The sequence below is a fragment of the Anopheles marshallii genome, chromosome X (genome assembly GCF_943734725.1).
Source record: "Anopheles marshallii chromosome X, idAnoMarsDA_429_01, whole genome shotgun sequence".
Lineage (NCBI taxonomy): Eukaryota > Metazoa > Arthropoda > Insecta > Diptera > Culicidae > Anopheles > Anopheles marshallii.
This window is the reverse complement of record NC_071325.1, coordinates 12451634-12467300: the sequence shown is the minus strand read 5'-3', so window position 1 is coordinate 12467300 and position 15667 is coordinate 12451634.

Here is a 15667-nt window from a genome sequence, read left to right as displayed (position 1 = left end):
TTTTTAATCAACAATGTAGGAATTATTTGACCAACCCCCTGTATATCCCACAACCCTATTAGAGCACCCGACACCAATCACTAGAAAGAGGGAATGATGTGAAGACCGTTTGGAATGGCACCCCTAACGTAAGAAAAGGAAAACAACACTGCGGCAAAGTGGATTGTATGAAACGTTTTCCAAGCGAAAGCAAATGTGCGAATCAATCTGTTGTAACGGGCAAAGGCGCTTATTTAGAGCATTAAAATTTGTAAACTTTAGAGTATAGTTTAAATTTTACCATTGGTTTTGAATTTTTTTTTGTTGGTTCCATAACGATGATTCCCCTTTTGGAAGGCGCACAAAACGACGTGCCAAGCAATGCTGTACTGCTACAAACACTTGTTCGATTCTCTTCTCCCCTGGCTATTTGTTTTTCTCAATCCACACCACTCTACCAATAACAATGAAAGTGAAAAGCGAGTAAACAATTAACGAGACGAGTGCACGATTGGACTGCCGAACGCAAAACAACCAAAAGGCGGATATGCTGAACGCAACATGCGCAATACAGCTTACGAAAAACGAGAAACATAATGCCAACAGGAACGTAGAACGGACGGAAGGAAAACAAAATGCTACGAATGCTAGGGAACTTCCCGCACCTCCCTTAACCAACTCTGCACGTACGCATTCAACCAAACCGCTTTTTGCAAACCACCAGCTCCCCACGAAACGGAGATGTGAACGAAGGACACAGGCCACAGACACGACTGCATTTTATCGCCTTCTACCGATTCCCCACACCGGACGTTTTATTTGCTTTCTTCTATAACGACGTAACGACGAACGATAATTTTCGCATCGCACATTTCGAGGTTCTGCCTTCTATTGTTTTCCTACCCCCTTCACCTGTATATCCCTTCCACCTACGGGACCTTTCGAATGGCATTAAGACATTTTCACATAATTGTTCGCGCGTGTTACCTAACTGGATTCACTTTAGCACCAACCTTTCATTGATTTCACATACAATTCTATCACTCCTCGTTATATGTTGTCGTGTTAGCATAAGCTTTTGGGTTTATTCCTTTTCGAGTTCTTTTCCTCTGACCCTGAATTGAATTTGTTGATCTTTTTTTTTTTGTTTTTTGTTTTTGTTTTATATATTCGTGCCATACTTTAACTTTATTTATTTCAACTTTCCTTTTTTGATTTTTTCTCTTTCTCTATTCTTTTCTTCTTCTATTTTTTAATGCTTTCGTCTGTTAATGGTGCCAATGATTTGGTTTTCCTGTTGCTTTATGATATTACCCAAAACACTTATTGTACCTTTACTACTAAACAGGCAAGACAACGCTAGGCTTTATATGCTGCTACGCAACAGATTTGACAATTAAATGCATTGCAAACATAATTGAATGATTCGGTTTAGCTCCAAAAACCATACTGGGCAGCTTAAGAGATAACAAACACCAGATAGACTTTCTCTCTCCTTCACCTCCTCCTTTCTCCTCCCTTCCACTTCTTCCATTCCATTTTTTCCTTCTCCGTTGCTTTTCATGCTCCTCCTTCCTGACGCGCCTTGGGTTTCCCGGTTTAGCTGTTGTTTATCTTGCGTAAGGATGCTATCCATGGAATAATGTGAAACGCCCTGGAATTTAAGGTTTAAGGTTCTTTCAAACCCTATCAATCAGTTTTCTCGCTGTAAGGTTGAAACGTGTTAATACACCACATCATTGATTGATTCATTGACTACAAAGAAAAGAATTTACGACCATATTAGTAGATGGACGGTTCCATTGTTTTGGTACTGAAAATGATGATACATTGTAAAGATCTTACCTGACATCTTCTCGTTTCCCCCAACCCTGTACGTGGAAGTGAATTGCGAATGGACGGGCAGAATGTTTTGAAGAAGTTAAGCTGCAAACAGCATGCATACGCGCGAATACATCTTGTAACGTTAGTTTTGCAAACAAAACGGTAAAGTGTAAACAGTTTACTTGTTTTACAAACTGGTGAAGGTCCTTAAGAATGCTCTTAAATTAATTGCGATTGCTACTAACGCTTTTCCATTGCGTGGTGGACGGTACGTAGCCGGCAGAACACTTTTCTTGTATCATTTACTAGGCGTTTAGTTTTTACCACCATTTGCCCGCTCGGCGCTAAAGAAGGCAAGGCGACTTTGCGTAATATGAATTAGTTTACAACCGTACAACATTTTTGTTTCCAATTTTCTAAACCGGCCCAAAGACCGTAAACAAAGTAACCGTGCAGCATAACGCAGGTTTTAAGTGGTAAAAACAAAAACAAAGGCGATACCAAACCAAACCAAACTATCAAATTTTCTTGCGGATATTCTATGTGAGCGTTTATCTATTTGTTTTTTATTTAAATATTATATACTTGGGCAAGGAAGCATATTAATAGTTGCAAACAGAGCAGTACGTGCGCTAGCAGAATGCTGGTGAGGTTTTTAGGATGCAACGACCTAGAATAAGATACTCACAATAGATAAACACACACATACATACACACACTTACATATATACCAGAACCAATAACATGCAGATAATTTTGACAAAACAATTTTAATTAATAAAACAAACGCTCAGAGCATGATCCTGAGGATACGTATGCTCTAACACAATAAAAGCGCTATTTGTCTTTAAACGAGTTTTTACATCCGAATGTAGATATTGGTAGTCATCTTGGAGAAATGTTTATCATCGAAAGAAAAAACAGGCTGGCTTTCGTAAGGTTTGAAAAATGCAACCCAAATTAAGCTCTCTATGATCGGCTCTATTGTGCAAGGGTACGCTTGATCCGTTCGTTGCTCACGCACCAGTGATGATCTAACGCAGACTCTTATCAGTAAATCGACGTGCGAATATGTGACCAAAGACCTTGCGAACTTCTTTCCATGCAACGGGGAGTATGCATACGACGGTTTGTATTAACGCTCTTGCTGCTAAAGCTCTGAACAGAGAAAATCGCACGAGGAAAGAGTTTGTAGTACTAGCGTTATCCGATGTTAGGCAACTGACTCTGAAGCACATTGACGAACATTATCTAAATAACCACATTTATTCAGCCATTCTTGTGATAAAAGTTTACTGTTATCGCAGTTGAATGTGTATATGCGTATACAGCAGGATAACGACGCTGCTGGAGACGATCACCGTCACTCTGTTGTATGCTTTTTGAATGCTTTGTACAGCATCAGAATGTAGAATAATATGAACCACCCGATATATTTTAACACCGTCCTACATTCTGGTGTATATGGTGCAATGCGTTTACGGCGAAAGTAAGTACGCATCTTGGCTCGATGATTGCGGTATCCATAGAGATGTTGTATTGTATCAGCATTTGGGTTGAATTTTTTCAACTGAACCAGGTTCGCTTTATAGCGTCTCAAGACAGCTCTGGGATTTGCCATCTTTGCTGGTTCGATCTTCAATCGCAGGCGGACGTAAGTAGCAATCTGTATCCTGAATTAGTCCGATTATTCGCTAAAACGAGCAAGGGGGAAAAAAACAAGTTAAAAATATTCCAAACGAAGTTGATGTTTGAGGTCATGTAGTTAGTGGAGCTAAATGTGAAATTCTGAGCCGTTATAATTACAATAAGTAAAATAAATGCGAAAATCATGAATAAACAAGCTAACGTTCGTAGTATTGATGTGCGCTCCGGAGCGCACCAAAGGCTCCGGAACCAGTCCTCAACCGACGGTTCCGTCTTCAGCCCGGAGCCGGCTCCGAGCCAACGGCTTAAAGACCTCTGGCAAAGAAAACGTGCATCCCCATCTCTTCCTTCCTCCCCGACACAACGTTAAAAAAAAAATCGTCTCCCCTAATTTCTTCTCCCTTTACCAACTCTTTCCTCCCTCTTTCTCTTCATCCTCCCTCATCCACATTCACTACTCTCCCTCCCTGCACCTTATCTCCCCCCTTTCCTACCAACTCCAATCACCATCCCCTTCCTCCTCCTCACCAACCTCATGGTCCGAAGCCGTGGTTTTGCATCCGTGGGTGCGGAGCAATGGTTCGGAGCCGTTTTTCCCATCACTAGTTCATACAGCATAATTCCTCAACTGCAACCATCATCCCAACGTTGATAAATTAACACATGAGCACTACGAACCGAAGCAACCGCAGGAAACCCATTTTGATGTTCTTCAGGCGGTTGTGTACGTATTGTGAACCTTTTCGGTGTATTGGTGCCACGCGCTTCGGGACACCGAAAGTAGTTACACTTATATAGGATCTTTGCAAATTTCCGAACAATATTGCGTATGAAGAAGCCTACGAATTCCGAACACCGCACTACATCATAAAATCATTCGTTATGGCAATAATCGATGCTGCGCACTGGCATAATTACCTTCAACTCTTCTCCGTGCCGTGTGCTCCAAAGAGGGTTAACTTCTCGCAAGTGTACAATCCGGGTTACTCCTTCTTCTTCTGTTGAGGTTACCCCTGACCGCGTCTATTCGTCGATTCCAGCTGCTGTGTCGTGTGGAAAGGATATTTTAATAGAAATGAACATCTAATAACAGTATAAACGTTGTGGAGGCACCACAGAACGCCATTTGACCGCTTTCTACCTAGAAATTGAGACAAGCTGTTCTCACTGACACCGCCGCCTTTCCGCACGAAATTTGCCTAAAACTGTATTTGCCCACGTCACATCGCTCGAAGATTGCTACACACATGTATACATACTAACTCACACATGTCCACACAGCATCCACGCGCCAAAACTACCCACACCAATGTATCCGCCTGGAAAACCGTGTGCCAAATAGTGTCAAATTTTACCAACACATTCTCATCCCGGATGAAACTATGCTTTCTTCGTCTTCTTCAATTCTTCAAGCTCAATTCTGTTCTTCTTCATTCTTCTTCCAAATTGGCGATGCGCAACAATAAGAAAGCGAAATTGTGGTGGATCAATCCCATCATAGAGTAATGCAACTACTCGCTACTGCAGTTAGAAATCAGCGTCAAGTATCATTAAAATTCCTATTTTGTGAAAATTGTGCAACTTATTATACAAAACGCAATTGACGCAAACGGCGCATCGCACCAGCGCTAGCAAAGAAATCACTCAAAAGATATCGCAATAGTTCCATTTTTGGATGATACGGCCAGGTCCATCGGTATCGCCCAAATTCGCTGAACGTGCTACCATTGACTCCAGATCGATCCGATCCGGATCCCTTGCTCCCGACAACGCTAGCAGACCGGACCGCGGGAAGCTATTCACCCCCATGCTTTGTGAGCAAAAAAAAGCAAAAATCGGTACGTCATAGTGGCCATAGCACACTATAATATTCCAGTGAATCACCCTCATACGAATGCATACGTAATTGCAGCGATTAACCGGAAAAAAAATTTCAAAGTTTTCAGCTCACCTAACCTTAGCTGAGGCCAATACGATACATCGGATGCGACCAAAGGGTACAAAATATGTGTCATGCAACATTTTTTCCCTCCCCTGCGGAAGTAGCCGTGTAGATGTTTGGTGGTGTTGGTTTATTGATTAAGTACACATGTGCGATAGATCACAAGTAATATGTAATCGCGTGTGATCTATCGCTACATCCGTCCAAGTATGGGTCAATTCGCACAGGGCTGTGCCTGTTGCAATGTATTGGTGAGCTCCGGTGCCGGTGAGGTGGACAGGAATCAATGATTTCATTGTCAAGCAACTTACAGCGTACCTCGAACGCATCCGGTAAGCTACGGTGTTTCTTTTCCTGTCGAAGACAAAATTGCGTTCGCTGTTTGGTGTTTCACTCATTCGCACGTCCGCTGGCAAATAAGACAGTTATTTGATAGTATCGTTCCGTCGAAGTGCGGTTAACCAGCGAAAAACCCAACGTGAAGTACGAGTTTTATCGTTGTTACAATTGACCACTCGTTCTGCGCGTTTGAACTGTGTGGAAAAGGGCAGGCAGGCTTGGAAAAAGAGCGCCAACAGCGTCTAAGGAAGCGTTTAGACGTGCGCGTTTCGCATAGTGCGAGCGTTCGTAGCCAGGGTCTCGCGCTGCGTCATTCGGATTGCTTTGATCGTATTCAATCAGGCGGAATAAAATCAACGTAAGTATTCTTCTGCTAAACTGTTTTGCTGGTGTAACAAACAACCAAACGGTGCCTATGTAATCAGGCCGACCAGCTCGGGTCAATGAATATATTTTGGCATTTTTCGCATCATCTTCAGCGTTATTCCTTCTATTTCTGTTTTGTTTTTCTCTCCTCTCGTTTCTAGAGTATCAACTATCGCAGCCTATCAAGGGTATCGACTATCAACTACAAACATCACACCCTTACGATTGCATGAAAAGAAATATGGACCGCAATAAGCGTCTGAAAGATAAAGCGGACGACGTCAAGGAACCATTTCCCTATGAAGATTATATCCAACAACTTGAGGACCAAGTCAACGACAGGCATACATTTTTTTTTATAATTTGGGAACTATTTGGGCTTTGGAATATATCTATTTTCTTCGCCTGTTTGATTTCCATGCGGATAGTTTTCCGTTTTTTTAAATGGATAAACTGAACACGACCGCCACGATCTTCTTGGGTTTAAGAATAATAAAAAATAATATTATTATTTATTGAATATTTTGTCCCGTAATAGTTGTTTTCGTTTTCTTGCTTATTCGCTACTTGATGACAGGATAAAAGATTAATTTACTGGTAATTCAACTCAGTTATTGATACATGATGACCAAAAAATCTCTTGCATTGTTACTTCGCAAAAACAAATAGTAATTGCCGAAAGATGCTAATAAACTCCACAGCCGTTCAACATTACCAACGATAATATCTTTTGAGTGATTTCTTTGCCAGCGCTGGTGCGATGTGCCGTTTGCGTCAATTGCGTTTTGTATAATAAGTTGCACAATTTTCACAAAATAGGAATTTTAATGATACTTAACGCTGATTTCTAACTGCAGTAGCGAGTAGTTGCATTACTCTATGATGGGATTGATCCACCACAATTTCGCTTTCTTATTGTTGCGCATCGCCAATTTGGAAGAAGAATGAAGAAGAACAGAATTGAACTTGAAGAATTGAAGAAGACGAAGAAAGCATAGTTTCATCCGGGATGGGAATGTGTTGGTAAAATTTGACACTATTTGGCACACGGTTTTCCAGGTGGATACATTGGTGTGGGTAGTTTTGGCGCGTGGATGCTGTGTGGACATGTGTGAGTTAGTATGTATACATGTGTGTAGCAATCTTCGGGCGATTTGACGTGGGCAAATACAGTTTTAGGCAAATTTCGTGCGGGAAGGCGGCGGTGTCAGTGAGAACAGCTTGTCACAATTTCTAGGTAGAAAGCGGTCAAATGGCGTTCTGTGGTGCCTCCACAACGTTTATACTGTTATTAGATGTACATTTCTATTAAAATATCCTTTCCACACGACACAGCAACTGGAATCGAGGAATAGACGCGGTCAGGAGCAACCTCAGCAGGAGAAGAAGGAGTAACCCGGATTGTACACTTGCGAGAAGCTAGCCCTCTTTGGAGCACACGGCACGGAGAAGAATTGAAGGTAATTATGCCAGTGCACAGCATCGATTATTGCCTTATGGCGAATGACGGCGAATGATTTTAAGATGTAGTGCGGTGTTCGGAATTCGTAGGCTTCTTCATCGACAACTGTTGTAGTGGTTTAATAATTTGTTGCTTTTCTCCTCCCGTTTCAGCAACACATCCGTCACATCCGTAAAGATAATAGCGGAACACCCAACCTTGCGCCTTATTGTTTGTAACCGTTAGAGCAACAAACCAAAAGATGAGGATCCGCAAAGCTCGAATGAGTGACTATAAATCAAATATCGTTAAACCGAGACGAGCTCGGTTCATGGTCGCTAACACACCAAAATGCAATTATGAAATTACTCGCCCACGCCGAGGCAACAATATTCATGGCCCGCGCAACCAACTCTGGGGATACTCGTCGGAAATAACTCGCCTGGGCATTACTTTGGGACTTATGTTCCTGATGGCCATTTACTTGTGGGTGGTGTACAAGCTGGCTCAATATTTGTAAACAGCAGCAAATGTGATTATCGAGACCGCAGATGATGTGGGGTGTTCGTATAACACGTAGCAGCATATCAGTGTTCATATTCCACATGTTTATGATTGTAATGATCGACAATGCACTGTTATTTAACTAAAAAATGTCATTTTCATCGATGCTCACGCGTTGCATAATGGAATGATAGAAAATACTCATACAGCTTTTTTATTGACTCGCACGACCTTACAATTCGATTCGGAATGATTAGAAGTTCGTCTTCGCCGTTCATGAATATAATCAACCCACTCAAACCGCACCCCCCGGGAAACATTTATATTTATTCCCTTAATTATTATATTACGCAATTAATTGTATTGTATTGTGTTACCTTCGTCGTTCATGAATAGTATCACCCCACTCATCCCCCCACCCTCCTCTACGCCACCTTCTCTTGGGAAAATTAAATTACATCATTAGTCCCTTAATTTTTATATTACAAAATTAATTATATTGTACCACTATTACTTTACATTCGTATAATCGCTCACCAACACGGGCACATTTCGCTAATGGTCTAATCAAACATATTCTCATACTAATTGTTATGCATATGTGTGAAACAAGGGCCCAAAAAGGTGATATTTTGACATTTTCACTGTCAACCGCACACCTGTCAGTGATTGTTTGACATCCAATCATAAAGCGTTGAATCATAAAGCGCAGCGTAAATCGTAAAAAAGCTGGTAAAACATACTTCGTTCATATTGAAAATCACGAGCTCCACAAACCATTATCCCAGGGAATTTCAGGACAGACCGTAAAGCAGAAGGTAAAGGTTATTTTGGACCATATTCCAAATCACGTCCACTGCAAGAATTATTCCAGGGAGTTCTAATCATACGTTTTCTATTCCTGGCACAGGATTGTTGCTGCCCTGCCACATCGCAAAATTGTTGCGCAACGTAATGGCGATGCTCCACCTGGTGATTGAGGTTGGCGGACAGATCTACGTGGTATTGTTCATATTATTAGCAGCAGTGTTGCTGTTTAATATCCTGTTTAAGTTCATCATGTTTCTACGGGCATTGGTAATTGGAGTGCTTTCGGTTTACGATTGGTTGAACGATATCGGTCGCAGGGAATTGGGCGAGCAATGAGAGCAGTGCGCGAGCTTTCAGCACAAATTTCGTTCCATGCACTATACTGATACACCGGAACCCGTGTGGCGCACCAATACCGCCCAACATGGTAATTATTCATACCATCGGAAGCGATACAATGTGTATTAAATACATGGATTTGAGATTGATTCGCGGTCATAAATAAAGCGTCATAAAATTTTAGCAATATCGATAAGTTTATTTCTCTCTATTCGTATGTAAATATCTTACATTTCTCTTTCGATATCGACACGGCGTTGAAAGGGTTTGGCGTTTTTTATTTACCCCATTAACTTCCCCTTCGGGAACAGACGGGCTCATGGAAAATGTCAAAGTGTAAGTTCGAGTGTGTGAGTGTGTGGCTGATTTGCGTTCGTGTATGTAATAAGGCTAGTTCTCCGTCAAGGAAGGTGCGCACAATTCATTCTTCTGAAGAAGGTTAACCTGAACACAACCGGTAGGTAGCTTAAGATCGAGCATCATTAACTTGAATTTCTAAGCATAAAGCATTGAAGAGCAGTACAAATGTCTCGTGTATTATATTGGAGTTTGGAGCATTTGCCAAAAATGTTCCTTCGCCCCACGGTGTAAGGCACCCAAACATCGACACGCTGTACTGTCAGAAGAAGCAGAAGAAATTTGCAATTGCAAATAGTAAGCGATGTCTGAAAACAAAACTAGTTTCAGATCGATATAGCTGATCTTTGCTCGAGTAGTTCATCGTGTAGCTAGTTTATAAATGTCTATAAAATTAATGTACTGCATTGCGTGTTATTAATTTTAGTTCTGGTCTTTTCTCGTTCGCTTGTTTCGTTTACAGTGCAGCGTTAAAAATTGTCAATAACTATACCGGAAATAGACAACTGCTTGCGTTCGGCTGCTATTCAAGCCCATCCAGCGAAAATGAAGGTCCCGTATAAAATAAGCCGCAAGTTTAAGAAGGCTAGAGAAAGACGAGCAGCCCGTGTTCCCGCCGGTGCCAACGAAGGCCGTGGCGCGGGCCGCTACGCGGTCCGACGCGTGGAGGTTCGGATCGCCCAAAGGGAAGTGCGTGATCTGAGAGATGCAGTCAATTCACTGTGCAAATTCATTTTATTCTGCTGGATTTTGTATCACTTGCTACAGATATAGCTGCATATCAGTGTACACATCCAACATGGTTGTGGCTGTGACGAATGACAATACATTGTTATACCAATAAAAGATGTTTATTCACATTTATTTTATTTTATTTAATTTAATTTCACACATCGCACGATGACAAGATACAACATTCATTTACGCATTCATTGTCTTTTATTTGCATAAGAATTCTTTGCATTATTTGCATTGCAATGGGAAGAACAAATCTAATAACGAATTCAATTTCATAGTTATGATGTTTTTCGTTTGCTGATTTCATATCAATTAATATATCACTTATTGTTGTGACCAATCGAATGGCAGTGGCGAATCTAACGGTGGTCGAAGTAGGCGGCCACCTAGGGCCCCGGAAAAAGGTATTAAGAGGAATAGGAAGTATGAATTGTGTCAGAAGTATGGGTACGAAAATCGTCGTTTTAACCCTCTCGGGATGCTAGAGGGGCCTCGAAGTGTATCACAAGGGGCCTCTTGAGACAGTACCATGCTACCATCCCCCCTCCTTACCACCCCCCCCCCCCCTCCACTAGGTTTTTTGTTTTTGAATTGGGGGCTTGTTTTTGTATTAGGGGCCCCAACAACCCACTCCGCCCAGAGCCTACAAGGGGATTGATCTGCCGCTGGTTATGACGAGACGAAGCTGATGAAAAAACGGAACATGGGGGGCAATTTTCTTTAGCTTTCTAAATGTATCATAGCAATGAAGCTGAGAAAGCTGCGTACTTCACTTATTAAAATCATTTCTTTTCTTTTGTTTTCGAGAACTTTTCCCAAATTTTCTAATTTATCAGCAACTTCAATAACTGGCATATTGTCAAGAAGGCTGATATATGTATGGGAAGTTCCCGGTTGCTTTCTAATGAATAGTAGCCACTATTTTTTAAATTTTTGATTTTAAAATTTTTTTTTTAAGACCTAATAAAATTTACTATATATTGTACATGTATGTATTGTATATATATATTGTATATATAACACACATATTCACATCGATTTAAACTAAGTATAGCCTAAGGGTATCTAGACTCATCTGCAGCATACCGCTCTCAGTAGTTACCAGTTCTACATATCTTATGAAGATTTTCAATATTTTAATCCTATTTTTTTGTGACTATTTAAGGGTAGGTAGTGGCGGAGCTAACGATGATCTAAACCTGTTTAGTAGGAAAACTGAATGAATTATACCAGACATGGGCCCGTCAAGCGCCGCTTGAACCTTTTTCGTATGCCCAAAGTGTATGCCGGGGACGAAGGGGCCTTTGGAGAAATTAATATGCTTTCTGCAATTTTAAAAATATTTTTTTGATAAAGTTGCCCAGGAGGTCCAAATACGGGACAAATTCGGAATACTCACGGATACGACGGGCCTTAAACTTTTAATTCAAAAAACGGAACTGGTCTGGTCAGTCTATTTATTGTGTGCCTCAAGGGTTTAACAATTTATATACGAACTTTTTTTTATTCACGAACAACGACCAGGCCTATAGGTCATTTAATTTAAGATACAATTCACATGCGTTTAGAAGACATTGCCTTCTCCAAACAGTGAAGCATCGCCTTATCCCGGGTGTACTCGGTCGTTCATATAATAAATCAATACTAAACAAACTTAAGGTAACACTGACAACAATGATGTAGGGTAATCCCGCGAGAGGAATGAATAAACAGGGTAGGAAGGAAACAAGAGCTTAAGAAACAAAAGATCAGAAAAAGAAAAACAAATCAAAAGTTTAATTAAAGAAAAACAAAACAAAAATAAGGCAAGTCGACTGTTAGGAGGAAAAAGACGGAAAGGAAACAAAGCGTAAAGGAGAAAGAGAAACATTTAAATCAAAAGAACCAGTGACCTCATGTAGGCTCTTCAAACAACCAAGCAATCCCTCGTTCCTTATTGTTCCTTATTGTATTGTTTGGAACCCGGCAGCCCAAGTCTGGACTGCGAAACTTGAGCGGGTCCAAAGGTGGTTTACTGAGATCATATTCTGATTTTTGGTTTCGATCGCGTTTCGATGCTTTCTTATGAAATCTGATGTCAATTGCTTGGCCTGGCCTTCGTTGCAATGAAGACGTGATAGTACTCAGGCCTTTTTCATTGGCGGTCTGCTCGTGGGAGTCGCGTATGCACTGACGGGGCCCGCAATACTTTCCCGTGTCTCTTTTTATGTTGCCTCTCTCACCCTTCGTTGCCGCGGTTTCCTTTCTCTTCTCCCAAGGCTTCCTTTTTTTGTCTGCCTTCGGCGTTTTAATTAACTCTCAAGGCCCTTTGCTTCCACCAAAGGGGATGGGCTAGCTTGTCTACGCTTCAACCTAGCGCTAGAGAAGGCCATCCGTGACTCGGAGGTGGAAACTCCACGGACCATCTTCTATAAGTCAATCCAGATCCTGGCATACGCTGATGACATAGACTTCATTGGTTTAGGACTCTTCTACGTAGCGGATGCGTAGCGTCAGCACCGACAATAACATTGTTGTTGAGATACGCGCTACATTGCTGGCTGCTAACCGGTCTTTCTACAGCCTGAGGAAACTTCTCCAATCAAACCGCGACGTTGTCACGATAAACGAAGCTGGGACTATATTGTTCTAGTACTTATACACGACTTTGAGACATGGACTTTGCCCAAAACTGGCGAAATCCTCTTAGCCGCTTTCGAGAGGAAGATGCTCAGAAGTACTTTTAGCCCCGTATGCGTAGGCATAGCTTCTTAGGCACTGGGCGTCTCCATTCAATGTCATTCCTTATTTATTTATTTATTTCAGTAAATTTCCTTAATTATTCATTTCAGTAAATTGAAGTGCTTATGTGCTGCTAATAGCGCGTCATTCCGTATATTGCTAATTATATCTGACACCCTGTTAACTCCTATTCACATTACTTTAAAAATAAATAAAGGTATTTTTCGATTCACTCCAAAACTTTAAGATAATGTTGTATATAAAAGATCAAACTTTGCAGAACAAAGTTTCGCAATAATAAACTTTTTTTCTAATTCATTTTTTAGAGGCTTTGTGCCAATCAGCTGATCTTCACCTCTTTGATTAACATATAATGTATATTTATTCCCTTAGTTCCCCAGTTTCCTTAGTCCTTCACAATTTATTCCATAATTCAATTTCCTTAATAAAGTTCAAAATATTGCTATGAATTTTATCTTGGTTAGCTAAGATGCTATCTAAATTACACTCTAAACTATTTTTTATTCTTGTTTTGACATATCCTGTGGAGTCCACAAGGATATGTCTAACTGTAAAGATTTCCCCGCAGTATGAACATCTGGCAGGATCCGTTTTCAGTAACCGGTGGCTGTGCATGAGTCATCTATGTCCACTTCTTAATCTAGTAAGGATAACTTGTTCCTTGCTACTCCGGTTGCTCTCGAGTCACTGAAGATTTTATAATTCGAAGCTGGTTTTCTTTGGGTTTGGAAGTTAAATTCCACCATTCGTTTTGCCATGCCTGAACTATGATATTTTTTGCCCATTTGTTCAAATCCGGTCTGGAGAGAGTTCCATTTCGTCCCGATGTTAGTTCTCGACCTTCATTGGCTGCGCAGTCTGCTTCTGTATTTCCTTTAATACCGCAATAACCAGATATCCAGCACAAAGATGATATGGTTAGTTAACCCCAAATTTTCCAGGATTTCAATGTAAGGATTCTTCGATTTGCCCCCTTCTAGGGCGGCCAAGACACTAGCGCTATCGGTAAAAATAACGTTAGGGAAGTTAGTTAAGAACGTTAGGGAATAACGTTTGGAAGTTGTTGCTTTTTCTGTTGCTATTATCATGGCGATCGCTTCTGCCGAGAAAATGCAGGTATGGTCCGGGAGCTTGATTGGGCATCCGTCATTTAACGAGACGTTTCCGCATCCTGCACTAATATTGAAGACTGATCCATCCGTGTATATTTGATAATAACTTCGATATCTTTCTTCCAGCAATGTGGCGAAGTATTGGGTTCCAGGTCTTATACCTGTTGATGTTTGATTCATCATCGACCAATCTATTATAGGGCTTTGTTGATACCATGGCCGGATTCCATTTTTTGTTTGTTTTTTATATGCAGGGTATGCGGTGGTTTGTCAACTCCATAAGGGCATCCTCAGTTCTTTTTATAAGGGCGTCAGCTTTGATATATATATTTTCCAGGAGCAGTAGTTCCGACTAATCTCTTTAGAATGATATGTGAGAATGGGAGCTGTCCACTCATGCAGATCAGCGTTAGCTTGGGTCTGGTGATATAGGCACCAATAGAATACCTCAAAGCTGTATGATTGAGAGAAGCTATAGATGTTTCAAACTTCTTTCTGTTTATCGATACAATATCAATCCCATATAACAATTTAGGTATAAGCCATGTTTTAAGAATCTGAATTAAAACAACTCGGTTAACTTATCAAGGTTTTTATTCAAGCTTCTTATATTCCAAGCCCAAGCAAACAGACTTGAGTTTATAGTTTTATAGTAGTGTGGATTAAGGATAAATTGGGGGAGCCATGTTTTGTTTCATATTTATTTATCAATATAAGAGACATTCCCAACTGCTGCTCTTTTGATTTTTGCTTTATTCTTTTTTGTTGTGCTAGTCCTCTTGGTGGGTGCTTTGTTTAGTGGTTTTAATTCATCTGGTGAAAATGTTGGTGCACTTCTCTTATTTAGTTGGAGGCTTAAATCTTCTGATTCTATTTCAATATCCGAGTTAGTTTTGAGTGAATTTTTGGTATTATCTATATTGTTTGGTGATTGAATAGGATTTTGTTCATTAACAGCTTTTGTTAAAACTTCTATTTATTTTCTAAGACCTTCTATAGCTGTAATTAATTGTTCAATGACATTATCCTTTGCATCAAAACTTTGGGCTTCAATTATTCTTCGTTGAACAATACTGTTCATTTCATTTGGGTTTTTCCGATGAAAATAGTGCTCGTGCTTCTTTAAATGTGCAACTGTTATTAAATTTAATTTTGATTATTTCGACTTCCTGCCAATTGAATTGGAATTGGACAATTCTCGCCTAGTGTATTGTGGGTGCCTTTGCAATTGAGACATTGTGTAGTGTTCGTACATTCCCCATGCCCCTCACTTCCATATTTAGTACACATTTCATTCCCCTTGCAATTTGTTTTAGTGCGGCCAAATGGTACACATTTTGCACAACGCATCGTGGGTGGTAAACATCGTGTGCGTTCAACTCCGATATAGATAAATTCAGGTACTCTAACTGCGTTCATAGTAGCTAATAAATGTATTTGTTGATTATCTTCTTCAAGGTGTTTCAAAATATCTTTGTTGCTCATTTTACCTAACGAGCTTGCGATAAAAAAGAATTTTACTGAATC